The sequence below is a fragment of the Aquarana catesbeiana genome, linkage group LG10, assembly GCF_042186555.1.
Source record: "Aquarana catesbeiana isolate 2022-GZ linkage group LG10, ASM4218655v1, whole genome shotgun sequence".
In the NCBI taxonomy this organism is placed as follows: Eukaryota; Metazoa; Chordata; class Amphibia; order Anura; family Ranidae; genus Aquarana; species Aquarana catesbeiana.
Window position 1 is genome coordinate 234,971,325 of NC_133333.1, and position 26,167 is coordinate 234,997,491.

The 26,167-nt window shown below is 41.9% G+C and overlaps 1 pseudogene; it reads left to right on the top strand.

Moving 5' to 3' along the window:
• Positions 1–467: 467 nt before the first annotated feature.
• Positions 468–26,167, top strand: part of LOC141109901 (exosome complex component 10-like) — a 38,948-nt pseudogene continuing 13,248 nt past the window's right edge.

The following is a 26,167-nucleotide window of genomic DNA, read 5'->3' on the forward strand; positions in this document are numbered from 1 at the left end:
TTTTTGTTTAAAGAAAAAAAAGACTTAAAACGCTGTTTTTCAGGCAGGACTGTAATATAATATGTATGTCGGACTCCCTTGTCATAGGCAGGTAGCTTGATATCCGCTGTCAGCATCTTCTGTCACTAAGACATTTAGTAGCAGCAGTATGCTTTTTTGTATCACCTGTCATGAAGGGGTTAAAAAACAAAAATTACCCCTTCAAAAACAAATAATCTACTGCTCGGCTGCAGATTATCCCTACTATCAGGGGTTAATTTATGCTTAGAAAGAAGTAATATACACTCACCGGCCACTTTATTAGGTACACATGTTCAATTGCTTGGTAACATACATTTCTAATCAGCCAATCACATGGCAGCAACTCAGTGCTTTTAGGCATCTAGATGTGGTGAAGACGACTTGCAGAAGATTAAACTGAGCATCAGAATGGGGAAGAAAGGGATTTAAGTGACTTTGAACGTGGCATGGCTGTTGGTGCCAGGGGGGCTGGTCTGATTCAAAAACTGCTGATCTACTGGGATTTTCACACACAACCATCTCTAGGATTTACAGAGAATGGTCCGAAAAAGAGAAAATATCCAGTGAGCGGAAGTTGTGTGGATGAAAATTCCTTGTTGATGTCAGAAGAGAATCGGCAGACTGGTTCGAGATGATAGAAAGGCAACAGTAACTCAAATAACCTCTCGTTACAACCAAGGTATGCAGAATACCATCTCTGAACACACAACACATCCAACCTTGAAGCAGATGGGCTACAGCAGCAGAAGACCACACCGGGTGACACTCCTGTCGGCTAAGAACAGGAAACTGAGGCTACAATTCACACAGGATCACCAAGATTGGAAAAACGTTGCCTGGTCTGAGGAGTCTCGATTTTTTTAGCTGCAACATTCAGATGGTGGGGTGAGAATTTGGTGTAAACAACATGAAAGCATGGATCCATCATGCTTTGTATCACCGGTTCAGGCTGGTGGTGGGGGTGTAATGGTGGGGGGGATATTTTCTTGGCACACTTTGGGCTCCCTCAGTAACAACTCTTTGTTTAAACACCACGGCCTACCTGAGTATTGTTGCTGACCATGTCCATCCTTTATGACTACAGTGTCCCCATCTTCTGATGGCTCCTTCCAGCAGGATAATGCTCCATGTCACAAAGCTCAAATCATCTCACCACTGGACAATGAGGGTCCCTGTACTCAATGGCCTCCACACTCACCAGATCTCACCACACTCACCAGATCTCATCCAATAGAGCACCTTTGGGATTTGGTGGAACATCATGGATGTGCAGCCGACAAATCTGCAGCGACTGTGTGATGTTATCATGTCACTATGGAGGAAAATCTCTGAGGAACAATTCCAACATCTTGTTGAATCTATTCCACGAACAATGAAGGAAAAAGGGGTCCAACCCGGTACTAGCGAGATGTACCTAATAATAAAGTGGCCGGTCAGTGTATATGGATGGTGTACTGAGCTGTACGTGTGCTGCACTGTGTATACTGATATGTAAACAAAACTTGACAATTATTTAGCATATAAATTATAATCGATTTTCAATTAGTTATTTCTGCCCTACTGGGCTGTGATCGTACTGTACGGCACTGTTATCACTGCAGGGCAAAGAACTGTGTACTGTACTCTGTCAGTGCTGGGCTTAGCCTATGTACTGTGCTGGACTATTCTCGCACTGTTCATGACATAGCATGCCATTTTCTCATTGGTTTGTTTCTTGCAGTATGCTCTGGGGAAGGTCGTCGCCACCACAAAGTCATCGACCGGTCTTCCACAGTCTGGAGATGAGTATGACTTCTATCGCAGCTTTCCCGGCTTCCGCTCCTTCTGCGAAACACAGGGTGACGCCTGCTTCACTGGTACGTCATTACCGTCTGTTAGAGACACAGAGAGGTTTAATGAGGATGTGTTCTTTGTTCAGACTGACTCTCTAAAAGTTTTATTTTTGGACTCTGGGGCACAGCAGAAAATACGGACTGAGTTCTGATTGGTTGTTCCTTCTTTAGTTTGGCCAGCCAAGCTCGGCCTTTCCCATCCCTTTTTTTTCCCTTTTTTTTTTTTTTTTTTTTTTTTTTTTTTTGTTTTACCCCAGAGGTTCAAGGAAACTCCAGATAAATCTAATTATACATTCAGCTTGTGGTACATTAGCTTTATATGTTGAAAGTTTTCAATACAAGAAAAAAAGAATGTGGCTTACATTGCTGTATGACCTCCACAACAGATTAACACCCACCTGCTGTGTATAACAGAATTATTTTTGGTAAAAGATCTTGAAATGACTATATAATTATACATTTAATTTTAATATTTAGGGGTATGTATGTATATATATGTGTGTGTGTGTGTTATACTATATATATATATATATATATATATATATATATATATATATATATATATATATATATATATATATATATATATATATATAATATATATATATATAAAATTTTAACCACTTCCCGCCCGGTCAATGACATCCAGGAAGTGGTTCTGTTATCCTGACTGGGCATCATATGACATCCAGCAGGATAGCATGCCATGGGGGCGCGCACCACGGCGATCACGAGTGCGGCGTGTCAGTCTCACATGCCGCATTCTCCGATCGTGATAAGAAGCCTTTGTCAGAGGCTTCTTACCACATGATCAGCTATCAGCACATTGATTATCAGCACAGCCCCCTCAGTTGTGCCAATCACATGCCAATAAGTGCCCAGCAGTGTCCCCATAATAAGACTGCCAGTGCCCATTACAATGCCAATCAGTGTCCAGCAGTAACGCCTGTCAGTAACACATCAGTACCTCATCATTGGTGGTGCCCATCAGTGCTGCATATCAGTGCAGCCTATTGGTGCCCATCGATTCTACATATCAGTGCCGCCTTATTAGTGCCCGTCAGTGAAGGGGAAAAACTAAATTTTATGACAGAAACTGAGAAAAACTTTTTTTTTTTTTCAAAAATGTTGGTATTTTTTAGTTTAGCAAAAAATTAACCCCAGAGGTGATCACATATCACCAAAAAGCTCTATTTGTGGGAAGAAAATGATAAAAATTTAGTTTGGGTACAGTGTAGCATGACCGCGCAATTGTCATTCAAAGTGCGACAGAGCTGAAAGCTGAAAATTGTCCTGGGCAGGGAAGGGTTAAGTGCCTGGTATTGAAGTGGTTAAAGAAGTACAGCTAAAACTTGTTTTGGCTGTGGATCACAAGAGTGCCGTTCATTCTGCACACCTGTGACCCGTTTTCAGCATGCTGAAGCCCGCTGTCGTTTGATCTCACAGAGCGGCTCCAGGCTCGGGATCTGCCCACATGCCTGGACTGTCGCCCAGCTCAGCATCTCAGTGAGGCGTTAAGAGCCTGAGCCGGCCATTTCTCCCCCCTCCACAGCCCAGCGCTCCAGTGAGCGTGGGGGAAGGGGGGGAGCTTTAGAGCAGAGAGCCGGTGACTTAGTGCCAGTTCACACTAGGATGACTTGTCAGGTGACCTAGTCGCCTGACAAGTAGGGTCCCGTTCTGTACAATGGAACCGTTCTAGTCAGAGCGACGCAAGTCGCTCCAACTTAGAAAAAGGTTCCTGTACTACTTTGGGGGCGGCTTGCATAGACTTCTATACAGAAGTCGTTTTGCAAGTCGCCCTGGCAGTCGTGTGCAGGTCGCCTCGGTGAGGCGACCTGCAAGTCGTGCCGCCCCTAGTGTGAACCGAGCCTAACAGTTACCGGCTCTCTGCTGACAGAGCTTTGAGAACCGAATGGTCGGCGGTGTTTGATCGGTTTTCAGTGTTAGAGCCAGCAGGGGACAAATGCAGCGTAGGATCGATGCTGCATCCACCTAGGTAAGTATGATTCTAAAAAAAAAAAAAAAAAATTCAATACTTTTTTATTATTTATATGTATTATAAAAATTATATTATACAGAAAAGCTGTAGTTCAAGGTTTTGTTTGCCATTAACATTTGGAATAAATAGACTATAAAAAGAAACGCACGTTCACTGATAAATTCATACATTTGCAAAAGATTTTACATCCTACCCCTTCAAATGTTCTCTTCACTGCAATTAAAAACGAACCTTGATTTGATCCCACTAATAGAAAAACAATCAAACTATCTTGCAACGAAAAAATGTTGAATGAAATTCTACTAGTGTAGTTTAAATTGTTTGTAAAGGCAGTAGGTTATTAATTTTTTTTTTTTTTTTTTTATCTTTGGCATTCTATGCCTTTTAAAGTGGAGGGCCATCCTAAAAAAAAAAAAATTGCATGAAAAATCCTAAAAATTTTTTTTTTTTTAATTTAAAAAAAAAAAAAAAAATTTTTTTAAACTTACCTAAACCCTTGTTGCTAGGCAGTCTTCGTAATCTGCCTCTTCCTATTCCGCTGTGTGTCCTGCTTCTCGGTGAGCGGCCCTGTTGCCTTCTGGGAACTGTGTGTGTGTGTTCCCAGAAAACCACGGTGCCATTCGCAGAGCGCCGCTCGCGTGTGCGTAGTAGGAAACTGGCAGTGAAGCCGCAAGGCTCCACTGCCTGTTTCCCTTACTTAGGATGGCGGTGTCGGGAGCCGAGGGACGGGTCGGCCTCGAGCGACCGACATCGCGGGAACCCAGGACAGGTAAGTCTACGTATTTAAAGTCAGCAGCTACAGTGTTTGTAGCTGCTGACTTAAAAAAAAAAAAAATTTCGCTGGCCAGAATCCCGCTTTAAGATAAAAAGCCTTCTGTGTGCAGAAGCCCCCTAATACTTACCTGAGCCCCATCTCTATCCAGCAATTGTTGCAGGAGAGACTTGGCTGTCCGGGACTCTCCCTCCTCATTGCCTGAAACAGCAGAGATGTGCCATTGGCTCCCGCTGCTGTCAAAGTCGGTGAGCCAATCAGTAGAGAGAGAGAGGGGTGGGGCTGGGCCGAGGCTCTGTGTCTGAATTAGCACACGGAGCTGCGACTCGGCTCAGCTTGCTGTGGGGGCACTTAACAGGAACGAGGGGCTAGGAGCACCGAAGAGGGACCTGAGAAGAGGAGGATCTGCTCTGTGCAAAACCACTACACAAAGCAGGTAAGTATAACATGTATGTTATTTTTAAAGGAGAAAAACCAAGACTTTAGTATCACTTTAAGAATAATGATCCATGTAGAAGTAACACCTCACTGTGGTGGTCCATGGCAAATTGCCACTCTGCATTTGGTGTCGTTGTAGATGGGAGATAAAGTTGCCACTGCCTTAGGAACCCCTAGCAGCTTCAGGAGGCACCCCAGGGTTCTATGATATCCTGTTTGTATGAGAAACGCTGGCCTTGATGGAGATGGTCTCTTTTAAATTTTGCTTTGTTTTACATCTAAATAGAACAATGTACAGCATAACCAATAACTTCCTCCATATCTACTTCATTAATGTCTTGGGTTCTGTTTTTACTTTCTTTGGGATCCGGTCTTCTTCACACACAGCATGAGTCGGATTATGCAGTATCATGGCTGCCGCAGTTACACCGGGAATCACAATAAGGACAGTGCCCTGGAAGACAAGATGGATTTGCTGGTGGATGCTAATGACGCCATTCTGGAGAGAGTGGTGGGTGCTTACTTTTGTAGCTAAATAATATATAAGAATACAACAACTATATAGCACTATGAAGTAAAAAAAATAAACCTATAAAGTAATACCTCGGATTGCGAGTAACTCGGTTAATGAGCGTTTCGCAATGCAATGAAAAATCCTGACTCAGTTTGCGTTGTCTCGCAAAACAAGCAGGATTCAAGCTTTTGCGGTGTGCAGTACTGCATTTGGCCAGAGGTGCAGGGGCACCGGTGTCACATTTGGAGTCACTCGGGAACGGGGGGTTTCCGAGTGTCTCTGGCACTCCCCCACCTCTGGCCACATGTGGTACTGCAAACAATAGAAGTCACTGTGGAACTAATTACCTGAGTTTCCATTGACTTCTATGGGGAAACTCGCTTTGATATACGAGTGCTTTGGAAGCATTCTTCTGGAACAAATTATGCTCGTAATCCAAGTTACCACTGTAGAAGTATAAATAATTATTACAAACAATGTATAGTGTTAATTGACAATACAAATGATCAGTGCATATACTCCTACATTAATAAACTGCACAAAAATAACACACACATAAAAGCATCTAGATCTTCATCCAAAAATGACTTCTCTGCTTTCATTTATTGAATCTCAGCCTCTGCAGAAATGTTAATTAAAAAAAGAAAAAAACTTTTTTGGAATCGGTACATTTTTCTCAGTACGATGTTGCCTGCCAGCAGCCTCCTGGGATCATATTTCAGGAGGATGTAGGAACAGTCTCCCTGCAGGCTGCTGCTTGTGCATGCGCAGCAGGGGAGCCAGCTGAGGGACATCAGGAAGTCGCGGATGGCTCCTAAAACCAAAATGGCTGAGCAGATGCCCTGATGAGAATCATCTGCATAAAAGACAACGCTGGACTCCAGGGACTGTTATGTATCTGTTTTTTTAAAGGTCAAGCTCACCTGTTTTTTTAGGGTGGAACGTGTAACATGTTCCAGTATCCGGCATCTGCAGCCACATGGTCGCGTCATTGTATTCACTGTGTCCTGTGAATGAATGCCTACAAGTACCGTCAGCCATTGCAGCTGACGGCTTGTAGTTCTCAATGAGCTGTGCTGGTGAGTTCTCTCGTAGTCCATTGATCTTCTTGTTCTCAGGTAACTGTCTGCCTGTATGAGGTATGAGCAGACCCCTATGCTGAGAGTCTGCAGGGGTCTGGGATGGCACACGCTATCTGGTGATTGTAGGTGCAATGCTCTGCATTCTCCTAATAAATTAAATGCTAGGGCAGTGCGATTTGCGCCCATTTATTTTGTATTGACGCAAATCGCACCGCAAAGTTGTGGTACTCAGTATCAGTGAGTACTTGACCGAAAATATCGGTACTCGTTATCAGTGCAACCCTATTAAATGCACTTTTTTTTTTTTTTTCTTAGAATCATACTTGGGTGGATGGATGCAGCATTTGTCCAATATTGCATCTGTCCCCCTGCGCCTCTGCACTGAGAACTGAGCGATCAAACATCGCTGATGGCTCGATTCTCTCAGCTCCCCTAGCAGAGAGCTGCTGACTATCGGTCAGCAGCTCTCCGCTCTGCCCCCTCCGCGCTCACTGGAGTGCTGAGCTTGTGGGGGGAGGGGGGCGGGGAGACGGGTGTCAGTCCAGGTACCTGGCAGAGCCAGACTTCCATTGTCGGGATTACGCGGTGCCTGGACTGATTTCTGTGACGTCAGCAGAGAGCGGACTTCAGTTCTCTGCTCAAAACGGGTCACAGGAGTGCAAAACAAATTGCACTCCTGTGACCCATAGTAGAAGCCCAGCCTAACAAGCTTAGGCTGGACTTCTCCTTTTAAATGTCAGCAGCTACAGTATTTTGTAGTTTCTGATTTTATTTTCCTATTCCTTATTCACCGCTTTAAAGGAGAAGTACAGCCAAAGCCAAACGATCAGCAGCGTTTAATCGCTCGGTTCTCAGTCTTAGAGCTGGCGGGGGACAGATGCAGCATCCACCTAGGTAAGTATGATTAGGGGAAAAAAAAAAACCTGATACTTCTCTTCTAATTTAAAAAAAAATCCAGTCCAGGTGCGGGGTTTAGAAGATGGTATCCCTTCCTTCTTTCAATTACGTCTCTGGTGCATGCGCAGTGGTATCCAGATTGACGGCACATTGAGTATGCCATTACTGTACAGCTATGTGCTGTGTCTTTGTAATCTTGCGAGCGTTCTCATCATTCATCATTTTCCGAAAAACCCCATGTGACTATTTATGTCATGGGGTGTTTACAAAGCATCAACACTGAGCAAGGAAAGGCACTGATTCGATGGTTATTGCACAGCCAGCAAATCAGGAGTAAGATATTTACATGTGTATTTTGATTGGTTATGCGGGGCTAAGGCACCATGGTAACAGATGAAAACGAGGCTTGGTTTACTTGTACTGAGCATATGAGGTTCTTGCAATGATGCAGGAGAAAGGGCGGAAGTACACATATGGAAGGAATAGGGAGGTTGCAGCAAAGATGGCGCCGGCTTCAGGCGGAACAGACAACTAACGAAACAAGCTGCATCAATAGTAAGGCTGCTGATAGGATGCTAAAGAGTATATCTTTGTGTTCATAAATGCATTACATAGTGATATTGGGCTACTGTGTGTGGGTTTTTTTTTTTTTTTTTTTTTTTTTGTACTGAGTTTGCTACTGCTTTAAGTTGGGCTGAGTGCTGGGCAGTCATTCAGAAGCAGTGACAGGTACTCTTATTTTGCAGGGCATGATGCTGGATGAAGCTTCAGGGGTGCACCGTAGCCAGGAGCCCATTCTGCCTGCAGGTCTTCAGGCACCAAAGACCATTATCTCCAGCTGGAATCGCCGGGTAAGCAGAACCCACAAACCCCGGACTTCTTTCAGATTATCATTGTTATTCTGGTGGCGATGCTCTTAATGTGCCTGTTTCTTTTGCATTTGCAGAGCAATGACACAAGCAAGAAACACAAGACACAAACATTTCGTCTGCTACAGGCCAAGAACATTGTGCGACCACAGCTGAAGTTCAAAGAAAAGATAGACAACACGAACACTCCTTTTGTTCCAAAAATATTTATAAAGCCAAACGCGCAGAAACCGCTTCCAGAGAGTAAGGACTTGCCATAGCACTGGGAAACCTATCGCTGCTACCAGTTCATGTTCCTTGATGGCACTCGCAACTTGGGAAGTGATCCCACCTACCTACTGCTATCTGGGGCTCTGTTAGAGAAATTTGCCTTCGCTTCCTGTCCTGACAACCGCTTTACTAGACAGGAAGTGAGGGGAAATCAGCACCAGGGACACAGAAATAAAGTGACAGAGGTATTGGCCTCCCCCCTACTCTGCTAAAGAAATGTTTTTGTCTGTTGCTGTTGGAAAGTTGCACTCATTTCCTCTACAGCAGCATGTCAGCAGGAAAGGAAGTGAGTTGAAATCTCTAACAAAGCCCTGAATAGCAGTAAAAATTTGACAGGAGCTGATTACCTGTTAAGGTGTACAGGCAAAGCTCGTTTGGCTGTACTTCTCTTATGGATCACAGGAGTGCAGTTCATTTAGCACTCCTTTGACCCATTTTGAGCAGAGAGCGGGCTGACATCACAGAGCCGGTCCAGGCTCAGGTAAGGTCATGGAGTCTGGATCTGCCCACATGCCTGGACCAGCACCGGCTGAGCCTCTCAACAAGCCGCTGAGAGCCTGAGTCGGCCACTCTCACACACAGCCCACAGCCCAGCGCTCCAATGAGCAAGGAGGGGGGAGAGCAGTGACTGACAGCAGCTCTCTGCTCGGGGGAACTGTGAGAACCGAGTGATCTGCGCTGTTGGATCGCTCGGTTTTCAGTCTTAGAGACATCAGGGGACCGATGCTGCATCTACCTAGGCAAGTATAAATCTGCAAAAACCCCAAACCCCATACTTCTCTTTTAAAGTGGTTTTAAAAAGAAAGGGGAAAACATTTTTTTTTTTTTTTTTACCTTGCTGCATTCTGTGCATAAGGTAAAACAACCTTCTGCTTGCAGCTTCCCTCGCAGCCTCCCTAAATATATACAGTGCCTTGCAAAAGTATTCACCCCCTTGGCATTTTTTGTGTTTTGTTGCCTCACAACCTGGAATTAACATGGATTGTTTGAGAATTTGCATCATTTCATTTAACATGCACACAACTCTTGAATATTTTTTTTCTTTTTTTTTTTTTTTACTGTGAAGCGAACAACAAATAGGACAAAATAACAGAAAAAGTCAATGTGCATAACTATTCACCCCCCTAAAGTCAATACTTTGTAGAGCCACCTTTTGCGGCTATCACAGCTCCAAGTTGCTTTGGATAAGTCTCTATGAGCTTGCCACATCTTACCACTGGGATTCTTGCCCATTCCTCCTTGCAAAACTGCTCCAGCACCTTCAAGTTGGATGGTCTGCACTTGTGAATAGCAATCTTTAAGTCTAACCACAGATTTTCTATTGGATTGAGGTCTGGGCTTTGACTAGGCCATTTGAAACACATTTAACATGTTTCCCCTTAAATCACTCAAGTGTTGCTTTAGCAGTGTGTTTGGGGTCATTGTCCTGCTGGAAGGTGAACCGCCGTCCTAGCCTCAAATCAAACACAGAGTGGTACAGGTTTTGCACAAGAATATCTCTGTATTTAGCTCCATCCATCGTTCCCTCAACTCTGACCAGTTTCCCAATTCTGACTGCTGAAAAACATCCCCACAGCATGATGCTGCCACCACCATGATTCACTGTGGGGATGGTGTTCTTTGGGTGATGTGATGTGATGTGTTGGGTTTGCGCCAGACATAGCATTTTCTTTGATGGCCAAAAAGTTCAATTTTAGTCTCATCAGACCAGAGCACCTTCCTCCATACATTTTGGGAGTCTCTCACATGCCTTTTCGCAAACTCAAATCGTGCCATTTAGTTTTTTTGCTGAAAGTAATGGCTTTCTTCTGGCCACTCTGCCATAAAGCACAACTCTTTGGAGCGTACGGCTTATTGTCGTCCTATGTACAGATACTCCAGTCTCTGCTGTGGAACTCTGCAGCTCCTCCAGGATTACCTTAGGTCTCTGTGCTGCTTCTCTATTTAATGCCCTCCTTGCCCGGTCCGTGAGTTTTGGTGTGCAGCCATCTCTTGGAAGGTTTGCTGTTGTGCCATGTTCTTTCCATTTGGTTATCATAGATTTGATGGTGCTCCTGGGGATCATCAGATTTGAATATTTTTTTTTTATAACCTAACCCTGACTTGTACTTCTCAACAACATTGTCACTTACTTGTTTGGAGAGTTCCTTGGTCTTCATAGCAGTGTTTGGTTAGTGGTGCCTCTTGCTTGGGTGTTGCAGCCTCTGGGGCCTTTCAAAAAGGTGTGTAAATGTAATGACAGATCATGTGACACTTAGAATGCACACAGGTGGACATTATTTCACTAATTATGATTTCTGAAGGTAATTGGTTGCACCAGAGCTTTTTTGGGCTTGATAACAAAGGGGGTGAATACATGCCAATTATCCGTTTTTTATTTCTGAAAAATAGTTTTATGTATATATTTTTCTAATTTTACTTCACCAACTTAGACTATTGTGTTCTGATCATCACATATAATTCAGATTTAAAAAAACATTGAACTAAAGGCTGTAATGTAACAAAATAGGTAAAAGCCAAGGGGGTGAATGCTTTTGCAAGGGACTGTACCTGAGCGTTATCTCGATCCAGCCATGTGCACAAGAACTGAGGCCTCTAACTCTTCATTGCATCACATACAACAGCAGGAGCCAATGGCTCCAGCTGCTGTCAATCGGAGCCAGTGAGGAGGAAGGGGGGGGGGGGGGGGAGGGGGCGGAGCCGAGTCATGCTCCTTTTTATAGACACAAAGCAGGGCTCGGGAGCGAGCACGCACGAGTGCTCCAAAAGCAAGCAGCTTGCTATGGGGGGGGAGGGGCACTTGACAGGGGGAGGAGGCAGGAGCACCAGCGGGGGGACCCAAGAAGAGGAGGATCAGGGCTGATTTTGGCAAAACCACTGCACAGAACTGGTAAGTAAACAAATCAAATGAGATTTTATTATTACTTTAAGGTATAACCAAAGGTAAAAAATTGTATTTATTTTTTTAGCTTTGGATAGAGGGGAGGAGGATTGGAACACCGCTAGTTTTTATTGCTGTCTGTGCCCCCATTAAGGAGATTCACCCTCTCTATTTGTCCTGTTTACCATTATCATTGAAAGTAAAAGAAAAGCTCAAATTTGGGGTTGTCCCCAGAAAAGTAATAGATGGGATATCTTCCAATGGGGACTGTTCTGGTGACCTGGGGGTCCTCAAAGAATTCCCTTAATTTGCAGGGATTTTCTGTTTGGCTATGGGACAGGAAGTGAAGGGTAATCTCCCCAATGGGACAAAGATGGTAAAAATTAACCTTTCAGGGGTTATTACCCTCCCTTACTCTATAATTAATATATATATATATATATATATATATATATATATATATATATATATATATATATATATATATATATATATATATATATATATATATATATAATTTTTTTTTTTTTTTTTAATGCTATAGTTATGCTATCATTCTACTTTAATGAATGTGACAGATGATGTTAGTACACATTGGCAACCATGAAAATCAGTTGAAAGTTTAATGTCATGTGTGACTTCTGTACAGCACTTAAATAAAGAATACAAAAAAAAAACTTGACAGGCCTTCTAACCCTTACCCACTCTACTCAAAACCAAGAAAACATGCACTTTAAATTAGATTACTTAATAATTCCAGGAACTTTCTTTGATTTTTCCATACTTGCATCTTGATAGTTGGTACAAATAAAATATGGGGTCGATTTTACTAAAGGCAAATCTATTGTGTACTACAAGTGCAGTTGCTCCAGAGCTTGGTAAATGAGGTAAAGCTTCAAAGAATACCCAATCACGTGCAAGGGAAATAAAAAAAAAAAGCATTTTTTCTTGAACAAAATTGGATGATAGAAATCAGAGCTTCCACCTCAGATCTAGAGCAACTGCACTTGCAGTGCACAGTATATTTGCCTTTAATAAATCAACCTCTGTTTGATTTGTGAGGCTCGGTGTAACATGACTTGCAAACCTTCTTGGAGCTGTAATATGCATTTAGAATTCCTCAAATTGTCAATACATGAGATTGCAGCCTGTCGGCTACTCGCCTGTGTAATGGGGGGTGACTGTGCTCTGTTTTTCCCCAGCTCTCAGGACTAAACGGGAGAAGCGCCCTGAAGACCTGGATGTCCCGGCAGCCCTAGCAGATTTTATCCACCAACAGCGATTACAGCAGCCTGAAAGTGACATGTAAGATGCATGAAAACAAAATCATCTGTTTAAAAAAAAAAAAAAAAAAACGGGAAGAGTGGTACAAGCATAAACAGAGAAAATACAGCAGATGCTGCCCCTAAACAAAAGGCGCTGAAGTACCATTTTTAATTAGGATCAGTTGTCTGTTCTAGCAGTTTTTCTATGACCGATGGAACAGGAGAACTGGAGCTGCATCCTCCGATGTCTCTGCCCGTCCCCGTCCTCCACTCAGCCCAAAACGAGAGGAAGGAGGAGGGTTAACTTTTTAGGCTCTGCTTGTGTGGTGTGGTCACTGCACAAGCAGAAAGAGGGATGTGAACTGTAGCAGTCACACACTTGTGAATAAATCTTAAAAAAATACAACTGATTTGTAACCCTTTTTCCTGAATCGGGGGAGAAAAAGGCTTTTTCCGTGATGCGTTTTTTATTTATTTTTTTTTTTTTTTCTGTTCTAGAAGGGATAACCAGTTTAATGGAACAGACACCCCTTATTTAAGGCATCAGAAATAGAATGCAGATTGCTTGCTTTCCCATTGCATAGGAAAGGAGTTAACTCCTTCCCTATTCAAATGAAACGCACACTAGAGCAGGGGTCTTTAAACTACGGCCCTCTAGTTGTTCAAACACTACAATTCCCATCATGCCGAGTCATGTCTGTGAATGTCAGAGCTTTACAATGCCTCGTGGGATGTGTAGTTCTGCAACCGCTGGAGGTCCGTAGTTTGAGGATCCCTGCACTAGAGTGACTACTTATGCAGACCATTGAGAGTGATTCAGTATGCACACACTTAACATCCACCATTAGGTGTTTCTGGGTACCAATGGTACTGCTGTAATTATGGTTTTATTGGCTGGTCAACCATCCTTTTTAGCAATATTTTTTCTCATATAATGTATAGCGTCTTCTCTAACTTTAATGATGTGTTTTTCAGGCTGGCTCACCCTTATCGGTATGAATTGGATCACTTTGATCCTCTGGAGAAACATATGGAAATGCCAGACATACAGGTGAGTTTTGCAGCCTGACTACTCATTGAGGAACTACATAATTGCATTTTATCCTTAATACATGATGTCAGTGCTGCCTAAGTTCTCTATTGAAACATGCATCCCAAAAATTGTCCGGGGTCTCCCTTGTAGCTTGTGGTCTTAATTGACTAATCCCTGAATCATCACACACAGTGGGGAAAATTAATTATTTGATCCCCTGCAGAATTTGTAAGTTTGCCCACTTACAAAAAAATGAAGGGTCTATAATTTTTATCACAGGTGTATTTTAAATGATACAGACAGAATATCAACCAAAAATCCAGACGAAAAACACATCACAAATGTTATAAATTGAGTTGCAGTTCAGTGAGTAAAATAAGTATTTGATTCCAAAGCAAAACATGACTTAGTACTTGGTGGAGAAACCCTTTGTTGGCAAGCACAGAGGTAATACATTTCTTGTAGTTGGTGGCCAGGTTTGCACACATCTCAGGAGGGTTTTGGTCCACTTTTCTTTACAGATCTTCTCTAAATCCTTAAGGTTTCTTGGCTGTCGCTTGGCAACTCAAAGTTTCAGCTCCCTCCATACATTTTGTATAGGATTAAGGTCTGAAGACTGGTTAGGCCACTCCATGACCTTAATGTGCTTCTTCTTGAGACAATCCTTTGTTGCCTTGGCGGTATGTTTTGGGTCATTGTCATGCTGGAAGACCCATTAATGACCCATCTTCAGTGTTGAGGCTGAGGGAAGAAGATTCTCATCCAAGACTTTACAATACATGGCCCCGTCCATTGGCCCCTGAATGCAGCAAAGTCAGCCTGTACCTTTAGCAGAGAAACAGTCCCAAAGCATAATGTTTCCACCTCCATGTTTGACTGTAGGGATGGTGTTCTTCGGGTCATAGTCAGCATTTTTCTTCCTCCAAACACGGTAAGTAGCGTTAAGGGAAAAAAAAAAAATCGGTGTGGAGCAGTTTTGCTAATTTAAAGTCCTATTGAAGATGCTGTTGGTGAAATACTTTGTGATGATCCAGAAGCTGCAAAAATGTTTCTGGAATGAACTCTGGAGGGAAAAACTCTTTAATTATGGTCCTCATCATTTAATTCCATAAAGTATTTTTACATGTCTTTAGGGCGTCTCTGGCATGCAAGAATGTGTTTTGCCATCCTTGCAACATTTGGAAATATTATTTATCATTGTAAAAAAACATATTCCGTCCCCCCCCCTTTTTTTTTTTTTTTTTTTTTTATTTATTCAATGTTTACCAAAAAATAAAGGGCTTTGGGGAGGAAAAAAGAAAAAAAATGTTGTTTTTCCCAATTTTGTAAGTTTGGTTTTTTTTGTGGTTTTTTTTTTTTTTTTTTCTCCTCCAGGCCTTACCTTACCATTTTTAGTAGGGGTGCAACGGATCGTCATCGATCCGTACGGATCAACCTCCACGGGACACCCGCGATCCACGGAGCGCTCTGTGGCCTCGGCCATAGGAAAGGCAGCGGCTTCTGCCTAGCTCCGGAGCGGCGGCCATCTTGGTACACCCGGCGGCCGTTTAGCACGTGATCGCTCCGTCAAATGACGGAGCGATCACTTGTAACAAACCGGCGTCATGTCATGACGCCAGTTCCTCTCTCCCCTCTGTGTACTGATCTGTACAGTGGAGGGGAGAGATCGGATGGCAGCAGTGCCAATACTCTGCAATGCCCTGCCAATACTCTGCAATGCCCTGCCAATACTCTGCAATGCCCTGCCAATACTCTGCAATGCCCTGCCAATACTCTGCAATGCCCTCCTGCACTGCCCTGCCAATACTCTTCCATGCCCTGCCAATACTCTTTCATACCCTACCAATAGTCTGCCAATACCCTGCCAATACTCTGCCAATATACCCACCAATACCCTGCAGTACTCTGCCACACCCTGCCAATAGGGAGATTGTGGATATTACAGTGGGGGAGATTTTTTTTTTTTTTTGATCCGAACCGTGACTCCTAATCCGAGGAATGATCCGAACCGTGAGTTTTTTGATCCGTTGCACCCCTAATTTTTAGCAAGAGTACATACATATCGCCAGCACATCATGGAGCTTTAAGATAACATCCCAAACTTTTATTTATTTTTTCAAGAGATCACATCGGTATCGTACAACGTTTCGGAGCCACAAAGGGGTCCTGCATGACTCTCCAATGTTGTACCTTTTATTCTGGTGATGTGATCACCAGAATAAACATTTGGACATTATCCTAAAGATCCATAGTGTATTGGCAATATACTGTATACTGTTGCTTATAATGTTACCATCTGGAAGTTGCTACATGCTTGCTTTTTTTTTTTTTGCCATCTCCCGAAATGTTTGCAATGGGAATATTTTTATATATGACCCATTTCCTTAATGCCCTCTCTACATGTTGCTAGTGGTGCATCGAAAGTTCAGGATGCACTTGGCCAAAACCAAAATTGACAGTTTAAAAAATATATATAAATATTTTTATAAATGTATTATATTCAACCTTTTTAAATTTAATATTGTGAAATTTATTTTTGGCCATTATCAGCACCTTTTTTGAAGCGGTGTTAAAAATCCAGCTTGTTGCATTTTTGGTGCATATTTGGCAGCCATTATTGCCACTTTTTACCCTTTTGGCACAAGGCTGAAAACCCTATTTTCGGCTGATAATTTTCAGGCCATCACTACATGTTACATGTAAGGACCTCCTGCCATTACTCATGTAACCATAGTCCTGTCTCCTTGACCTTGTTCAAAATCGATTTTCAGATCTGGCGTTATGTGCCATTGTTTGATACTTCAGTACTTGTTAATTTGACCACATTCATGATTGTTAAAGAGAACCAATCAGTATAAAAATATAGTGAAGGTTCAATGTTTGCCACAGCTGCTATTTTTACAGCTATGCAGTTTGCAACTTTATAATGCAAAGACAGTATGGCAGCAAAACTAATTATGTTGCTTTGTTTTTACCAGCCATTTGTACCTTTGAACGACGTCCCCTACCATTTTATCAACACGCTGGATGATCTTGTAGCGCTAAATGAGAAGTTGTTAAAATGCTCAGAGTTTGCTGTGGATCTGGAGGTAAGACGTCATCCGATACAAGAATTGTTTTTATATTATCTATAGGAATAGAAAAATTTGCGCTACCCAAAATAATTAGATTCTAGTCTGAGGATTTTCAGATAGAGAAGCTAAATGCTTGTTACTATGGGCACTGCAAACATGTTTCTTATCAACATTTACTATTAAACCCCAATCGCGTGACCTCTGTGATTGGCTGTCCCCCTGGTTACATGATCAGGAACTGACGCCGGCTCCCGAACATTACTAAAGATTGGAAACTGTCTTTGAAAGCTTGATCACTGTGCTGTGAGCGCGCTTTCAGTACAGAAAACTGGGCCGCCCATGGACGCATATGTGTAGCATGTGGTCGGTAAAGTCCACCTTCCCTGCTGCCGCTCACAAGCATTGCATGAGCAGCAAGAGGTTAAGGAGAATCTTTAGTGTTTGTTGCCTGTTCGTTAATAATTGTCCTCTTCCTCTTGCAGCACCATTCGTACCGCAGCTTCCTGGGCCTCACCTGCCTCCTGCAGATCTCCACCCGCAGTGAGGATTTTATTATTGATCCTCTTGAGCTCCGCAGTGACCTTTACATCCTGAATGAGAGTTTTACGGATCCTTCCATTGTCAAGGTCAGAAGATTAAACTGTTGTAAACCTCCTGAACGTTTAAAGTTGTAACTATGGGCGAAATCGTAAAATACATATATAATGCTTTCTGTCTCTGGTGTTAGGATGTGGTAGGACTGAACAGATTCTTGGTTGTAGCAATCGTTTGGACTCCAATTTAGTGGTTATGCTTGGGGGTCTTGATGTGTTAAGAATGTATATTGTTTCTCAGCTGCTTAACTCCTGGAGTTCCAGTTATAGTGCTGCTATGTCAGACTTGTGGTGTCCCTGTGTTTGGTAAGCCCTTGTACAGAGTCCTACATCTCAATGGTTTAGTTAACATCTTTTGTTAGTACTCAAAAAAAAAAAAAAATAGAGGTTTCACTTATCTGCTTAAATATAGCCACATCCCTGGAATATTATTATTATTATTATTATTATTATTATTATTATTATTATTATTATTCAGGATTTATATAGCGCCAAGAGTTTGTGTAGCGCTTTACAACATAAGGGGAAAAAGTACAGTTACGATACAATTCGATACAGGAGGGGTCAGAGGGCCCTGCTCGTTAGAGCTTTACAGTCTAGAAGGGAGGGTCAAGTGAAACAAAAGGTAATAGCTGTGGGGGGATGAACTGATGGGGAAATTGAAAATACAGTTGTTAGGTGTGGGTAGGCTTCTCTGAAGACGAGGGTTTTCACCGATCGTCTAAAAGCTAAGAGAGTAGGAGATAATCGGACAGATTGGGGTAAGGAGTTCCATAGGATTGGAGAGGCTCTGGAAAAGTCCTTGAGGTAAGCAAAGGAGGAGGTGACGAGGGAGCTAGAGAGCAGGAGGTCTTGGAACGATTAGGTTGGTATTTTGAGACTAGGCTAGTGATGTAGCTGGGGGCTAAATTGTGGATGGCTTTGTAAGTTGTTAGTATTTTGAATTTATTTAGTTGGGTGAGCGGAAGCCAGTGAAGGGATTGACGGAGAGGAGTAGCAGACAGAGCAAATTGGTAAGGTGGATTTGTCTGGCAGCATCATTCATGATGGACTGAAGGGGGGGGATAGCCTATATAAAAGTAAGCCAATGAGGAGGGAGTTGCAGTAGTCAAGGCGAGAGATGACCAGGGGGTGAATTAAGAGCTTTGTGGTTTCATTGGTTAGGCAGGGGCGTATTTTGGAGATGTTGAGGTGGCAAGATTTGGACAGTGATTGGATATGGGGCTTAACGATAGCTCAGAGTCCAGGACTACACCTAGGACCTTGGCGTGCGGGGATGGGCTGATAGATGTGCCATCGATTTTGACATTGATCAGGGGAAAGGGGCAAGTGGTGGAGGAAAAATTATAAGTTCGGTTTTGGATAGATTGAGTTTGAGGAAGTGGTGTGACATCCAGACTGATATGTCTGTTAGTAATTTAGTGATACGTGAGGAGGGAGTGAGCTGAGGGGTAGCGAAATAGATTTGGGTGTCGTCAGCGTAGAGATGGTATTTGAAGCCATGAGAGGCTATCGGCTGACCCAGGGAGAAGGTGTAGATTGAAAATAGGAGAGGCCCAAGAACAGAACCCTGGGGGACCCCAACAGAGAGAGAATATATGGAAAAGCACAGTTTCGCCCCTTAACATGGGGCTTTAAAGGCATGACCGAGTAAAAAATATTTGCATTAAAATTAAAGTTGAATTTGTTCTGGTTTACAAAAAGTCGAAAAACATATCAAAAAATGACAATATACAATAAAAGAATGGGGTACATGTTACCGCACCATATTTTTACAGTACACCTATCCAATTTTTATAAAGAGTTGTGTCAACATATCCTACGTGTTTTGAAGTAATCTTGGCTCGTTCCTCAGGGATAGTTTTTTGCAATTAATGTTGTAGGTACAGTCTACAAAATAAAAATAATGTTAAAACCATTTATCAAAATATATATTTTGGTGGCTCTTCTGGAAATAGGTGGAGTTTAAATGCGGTACTTAGTGTTGAGGATACTAATGACCCAACACTGGTCAAAGTGATTAAAAAACATGAAATACACATGAAGGTTTCATCGAAGTAGAAATGCATAAAAAGCCGAACAGAGGGTGCAGAAGAGGATGGACAGAGGTCTCTGGGAACAGACCGAGAGGGTCTCCAACGTATATGCACTGGGACAAAATGTCTTTTTGTTAGTATTCCTTTTGGGATTTTGTATAATGTTGTAGCTGTGGGGGACTGATGTCGGTGTCCTAAACGTTTGGGTTTTATGAAGCACCTGTTCCTGCCATCAGGAACAGCAATTTATTCCTGTATTTTCTTTTTTTTTTTTTTTCTGTAAATCTTCAATAAATATCTCCTTTTTAACCAGTGTGTACGATATTATTATTTTTTTTTTTTTTGTAATTGTACTTATCTGATACTAATCCCCTTTTTTTTATTTATTTATTTTTTCCCCACTGCCAGGTCCTGCATGGTGCAGATTCTGATATTGAGTGGCTACAAAAAGATTTTGGCTTATATATTGTAAACTTGTTTGACACCCACCAAGGATCTCGCTTGCTGAACCTTGCGAGGAACTCTCTAGATCACCTCCTCAAACACTACTGCAGCGTTGTGTCTGATAAGAAGTACCAACTGGCTGACTGGAGGATCCGGTGAGTCCCCAACCAATAAACGCAACAAATACTTGAGAATACAGTCAATCTTAACCAGCTATTTCTGGCCAACAGCCCATTACCACAGGAGATAATCGAGTATGCCCGGGCGGACACTCACTTTCTGCTGTACATCTACGATCGCATGAGGACAGATCTTCTGAATGCCGCCAACGGTAAACAGAACCTTCTACAACTGGTCTGGCAAAAGAGCAAAGAGATCTGTCTGAAGGTAGGAAATGTTTTGTGGAGGGTTTTAATTGCTTGGATGTATTTTTGCTTTTTAATTTTTTTTTTTTTTTTTTTTTTTCAGTTAACGTAATTTTTCATCATTTAGGCAAAAAGAGCCCTTTGTGATGCTTTTTTTTTTTTTTTTTTTTTTGAGACGGGTTCTCTTTACCAACCAATGCTGTAACTTACAACCATAAATATCAAAACCAGTGAAAATGAAATATATATACCAAAGTGCATATATAACAAAATTCACAGTAGTGCAACAATAACACCTAATTCAGTGTTCAATTGAACACTGAACTAATTAGGTGTTATTGTTTCGCTACTGTGAATTTTGGTATATATATTTCATTTTTATTGGTTTTGATCTATGTTTGTCCCAAGCATGTTTGAAACCCCTTACTGTTGACTGACTCGCTACCTCTGCTAGAACTCTATTCCAAGCATCAACTACCCTTTCAATAAAATTAATGCTTTATAAGATTAGTTTTGAACTTTCCTCAAGTTAGTTTGAGGTCATGTTCCGGTGTCCTTGATTTTGGTTTCATATTGAAAATCCTGCCCTCTTGAATCTCATTCACCCCATTGAAGTATTTGAAGGTTTCAATCATGCCTTCCCTTCTCTCCTCCAGACTGTACACATTTAACCACTTGCTGACTGTCCTATAGCACTCTTACTGCTACAGGGTGGCAGCTGTCGGCAGAAGTGTGTATGTGTGTGTATGTATGTATGTATATATATATATATATATATATATATATATATATATATATATATATATATATATATATATATATTATTATTATTTTCTCTATCTCTCTAATCAAAAATGGAAGCAATCAGCGCAAACAAAATAAATGTAGTAAAACTAATGCAAGCTGAACACTAAGGGTTAACACCAAGCCCATATAACATAATAAAAAACAAATTAAGTGCAGCGCAAATTATATAGATGAAAGTCCATATATGAGGGAACACAATTCTCCTGTAGTAAAGAAAAGATACTCCTTCTTAATATAAAAACACCAAAGATCTTCTCCACTTATATGCATATAGAATGCTTACCAGATGGAAGGTCATAAGGGCATAGATTCCATAAACACTGGATCAACACGGCTCGGATCCTCTGGTTGTCCTCAACAATTCCCAGCAGATGTCTCTCCAATGCAGCAGATAGACAAAAGGACTCCCCGTGCAATGTAGCAAGAAGGGAAGACTGAAAAAAGAACACCTAAGAGCGGTCCGTATGATGCAGCCGTAAAGCAATTTATTATAAAAAATTGAGTGTGATACACTTTAAAAAGCGCACTCGTATAGCGCTGATCGGACCATAAAATAACACGATGTGAAGCAGAGTAAAACAGACTGTTCACGTCCGAACAGCTGTGAGATGGCAGCAGGTGACGTCAGAGCGTAAGACTCCGCCCCTGTACGAGGCGTTACGTCCACAGGACTTCGTCAGCGAGTGTGTGTGATTTTGCATTTCCGCCTGCGTAGGGCATGCCGCTTCTGCTGTGATAGCAGAAGCTGATCTGTGGGTCCCGGGGACTCTGTCCTTCGGCACACGTTGATCATTAGGCATATCTCGGTCCTCCTGTGTTTTACTTTGTAAACAAGGCAAAACTCACTTCTGACAGGGAAAGGGGTGATCCTGTGTCTCTGCAAAGCAGACTAGAACCAGTTTCTTCCCCTAGTGAAAGCACCACACTGTGTACACACAAACACTGGCTAGAAACAGTTAATGCTTTGAGTGCCCTAGATGTTTAACCCCTTCCCAGCCAGTGTCATTAGTACAGTGACGGTGCATATTTTTAGCACTGATCACTGTACTAGTGTCACTGGTTCCTGCAAAATGTCAGTGTCTGAAAGTCTGTCGCAATATCACAGGCCTGCTATAAGTCGCTGATCGCCGCCATTACTAGTATATATTTAAAAAAAAAACAAAATAAAAAATTCCATAAATATTTCCCATATTTTGTATACGTTATAACGTTCACATAAACCAATCCATATACACTTATTAGGATTTTTTTATCAAAAATATGTAGCAGAATTCATATTGGTCTAAATTTATGAAGAAATTAGATTTTTTGTGTTTTTTTTTTATTTGATATGTTTTATAGTAAGAAGTTTTTTATATATATATATATATATATATATATATATATATATATATATATATATATATATATATATATATATATATATATATATATATATATATATAATATTTTTTTTTTTTTTTTTTTTTTTTTTTAAATTGTCGCTCTTTGTTTAGAGCTCATAAAAAAAAAAAAAAAAAAAAAAAAAAAAAAAGGTTATCAAATACCACCAAAAAGCTCTATTTGTGGGAATAAAACATGACAAATTTTTATTTGGGTACAGTGTCGCATGACCATGCAATTTGTTCGTTAAAATAACACAGTATTGCAAAAATGGCCTGGTCAAGAAGGGGGTAAATGTTCCGAAGGTCAAGTGATTAAGTTCCTGAAGTCGCTCCTCCATATGTTTTATCTCCCAGACCATTCACCATTTTTGCTACCGGTCTACTCCTATCTTATCAACATCTTTTTGTAAGTGATGTCTCCAGAACTCTACACAGTGGTGTTAATTTACTAAAACTGGAGAATGCAAAGTCTTGTGCAGCTCTGCATAGTAGCCAGTGGGCTTCTAACTAAAGCTTGTTCAATAAAGCTTTGACAAAAAAACCTGGAAGCTGATTTCTATGCAGAGCTACACCAGACTTTACATTCACCAGTTTTAGTAAATCAACCCCAGTATTCTATGAGGTCTCACTAAAGATCTATATAGAGGAATCGGGACCCCCTTCCTTCCTGCTGGTGATCCCTCTGGTGATATAAAGATCTATATAGGGAAATCGAACCCTTCTTCCCCCTGCTGGTGTCCCCTCTGGTGATATAAAGATCTATATAGAAGAATCAGGACCTCCTTCCTCCTGCTGGTGTCCCCTCTGGTGATATAAAGATCTATATAGAAGAATCAGGACCTCCTTCCTCCTGCTGGTGTCCCCTCTGGTGATATAAAGATCTATATAGAAGAATCAGGACCTCCTTCCTCCTGCTGGTGATCCCTCTAGTCATGCATCCTTGAATTCTATTTGCTTTTCCCACTTCCTGGTCACATTGTTTGCTCATTTTGCAATCATCTGCAATTACTGAAGCTATTAGATCTCAGATCTCTCCATTAGCTTCTTCCCTGACCATAGAGGTTGGGGAAAGTGACGACAGAACCCAGAAGTAATGTTTTAGATGTCCCTTTCAGGTTGGGGGGGGTGCAATGCAATGAACGGATGTTCTCTGGCCGCCTTCCTCCCCTCTACCCAGGGGCACTGTCATGCAAATTCCCTGTTCTGCTGATGGGAGCCTGGGAAATATACCAGGGGTTCATGTTGGAAGATGAGCTGTTACAGGGGTGTGTGGTAGCAATTGGGAAGCTGTACAGGTGACTGATCGCTTCCGTCCCACAGGGAGTGTGTATAAAACCTGCTGCTGTCAATGTATGACCTCTACTGTATGTCAGTAGCAAAAGGTTTACAGCTGGCAATACACGTTACAAATTGTATAATTTCATTTAGATTTTCCAAAACTATGTAATATTTAATGCAAAACTGGAAATGTTCACTGTGTTTAGGGATTAAAGCAGGATAGTCCAACTACTCTTGGCTATGAAAGTAAAAAAAAAATGAAAATAATAATAATAAAAAAAAGACATTTTAGAGATTATTTTGGCTGCACAGTCAATTGACACTTTCATTTGAATTTTTTCAATCATTTCATAATCCCAGCTTTATGCTCTTTTCCCCCCTCAGCTCCAGTACTTTTCCTGTAGGTGACTACATGTCCCTCAGATTAAAGAGCACCTGTCCTGATCAGTAGAGGCCATCTGGTCTGCAGTAATAGTCCATTGTAAGAACAGGTGGCGTTATCGGAGCTCTGGGAAAAGATTACTGAAAAATATTAATGTGGAGCTTAGTGTCCTTAGAAGAATAAATGTTTTTCTTGTGCTATATTTTTTATGTCTTATTTTTTTCGTTGCTGTTAACAGCTACTGGTAGATTTAGGGTTGATGAGGATATCAGCCCCCCCAAAAGGGACCAAATAAGATCATTTTGTTGTTTGGGTTTACTTGCACTTTATCTTTAGATCCCTCTTTTATTGTTTTTCCTTTTTTCTTTTATAGAAATTTGTGAAACCCATCTTCACGGATGAATCCTATCTGGAGCTGTATCAGAAGCAGAAGAGGCACCTCAACACCCAGCAGCTATCAGCCTTCCGTCTCCTGTATGCCTGGAGGGACAAGATGGCGCGCCAGGAGGACGAAAGTACAGGGTACAGACAACCAGCAGAGTAAACTACGCAAGAGGAAGCTCTCTAATCTCTATGTTTAGGGTTTCTCACCACCAATTTTGTGTGTTTCAGGTATGTCCTGCCCAATCACATGATGTTCAAGATCTCTGAGGAGCTTCCCAGGTAAGTTTTTCCCCACTAATAGTAATGAGGCCAAATGGACCTCTTGTCTGTACTAGGCTGTGATTGCATGTCCAGTGGTAAACAATGGCTGTCATTCGTGATGCTATTGTTTTCTATTGTGATTGGCCCTGTACCATGTGATCACTGTGACCAATCACAGCGTCCCTGTACCATGTGATTGCTATGGCTTATCGCAGCAATTATAGTAGTAAACACTTTAATATTGGATGCCAGCACACAGAGAAATGATTGCTTATACAGTGATCATCGCTGTAATAACTAATCAGTGTGGTTACTTACCAATCAACATTTCATTTGGGTACAGTGTTGCATGACTGATTGTCCTTTAACCACTTGCTTACTGGGCACTTAAACCCCCCTCCTGCCCAGACCAATTTTCAGTTTTCAGCGCTGACGCAATTTGAATGACAATTGCGCGGTCATACAACAATTTATATATCATTTTTTTTCCCACAAATAGAGCTTTCTTTTAGTGGTATTTTATCACAGCTGGGATTTTTATTTTTTGCAAAACAAACAAAAAAAGATGGAAAATTTTGAAAAAAAAAAAAAAAAATCATGTTTCATAGTTTGTTATAAAATTTTGCAAACAGGTAATTTTTCTCCTTCATTGATATGCGCTGATGAGGCGGCACTGGTGGGCACTGATAGGCGGCACAGTTAAGGCGGCACTGGTGGGCACAGTTAAGGCGGCACTGATAGGGTGGCACTGCTCCCTTTTGCTAGGTGTCACTGGCAGGGGGCAGATGATCGCCGTGATCGGGACTGATGTCCCTCTCACGGCCGCCGGTGATCGGCTTTTTTTTTTTCCTGCTCACGCTGTCAGCGCGAGGAGAAAAAATAGCCGATTACTGGCTCTGTTTACATCACATGGTCAGCTGTCATTTGCTGACAGCTGATCATGTGGTAAGGGGTCGGGACCGACCCCTTACTCTGATCTGTGATCAGGCGAGTCTCATAGACTCACTGATCACCGAGCGTGCCCTGCAGGGGGCGCGCAGGCCGCTCGTGCATGGGACGACGTCAATAGACGTCGTCCCGGCAATGTAGATCCGCGCTGTTGCCGTCATTTGGTAATAGCACGGATCTGAAGCCGTTAAAGTGTGACAGCACTGAAAGTTGAAAATTGGCCTGGGCAAGAAGGGGTTAAGTGTCCGGTATTGAAGTGCTCAAGGGAAGCTGCTGTCAATTGCTGTACTGGTGGGAGATCCAGGGCAGTGTCTTAGTGTTAAGGGCTTCAGTACTG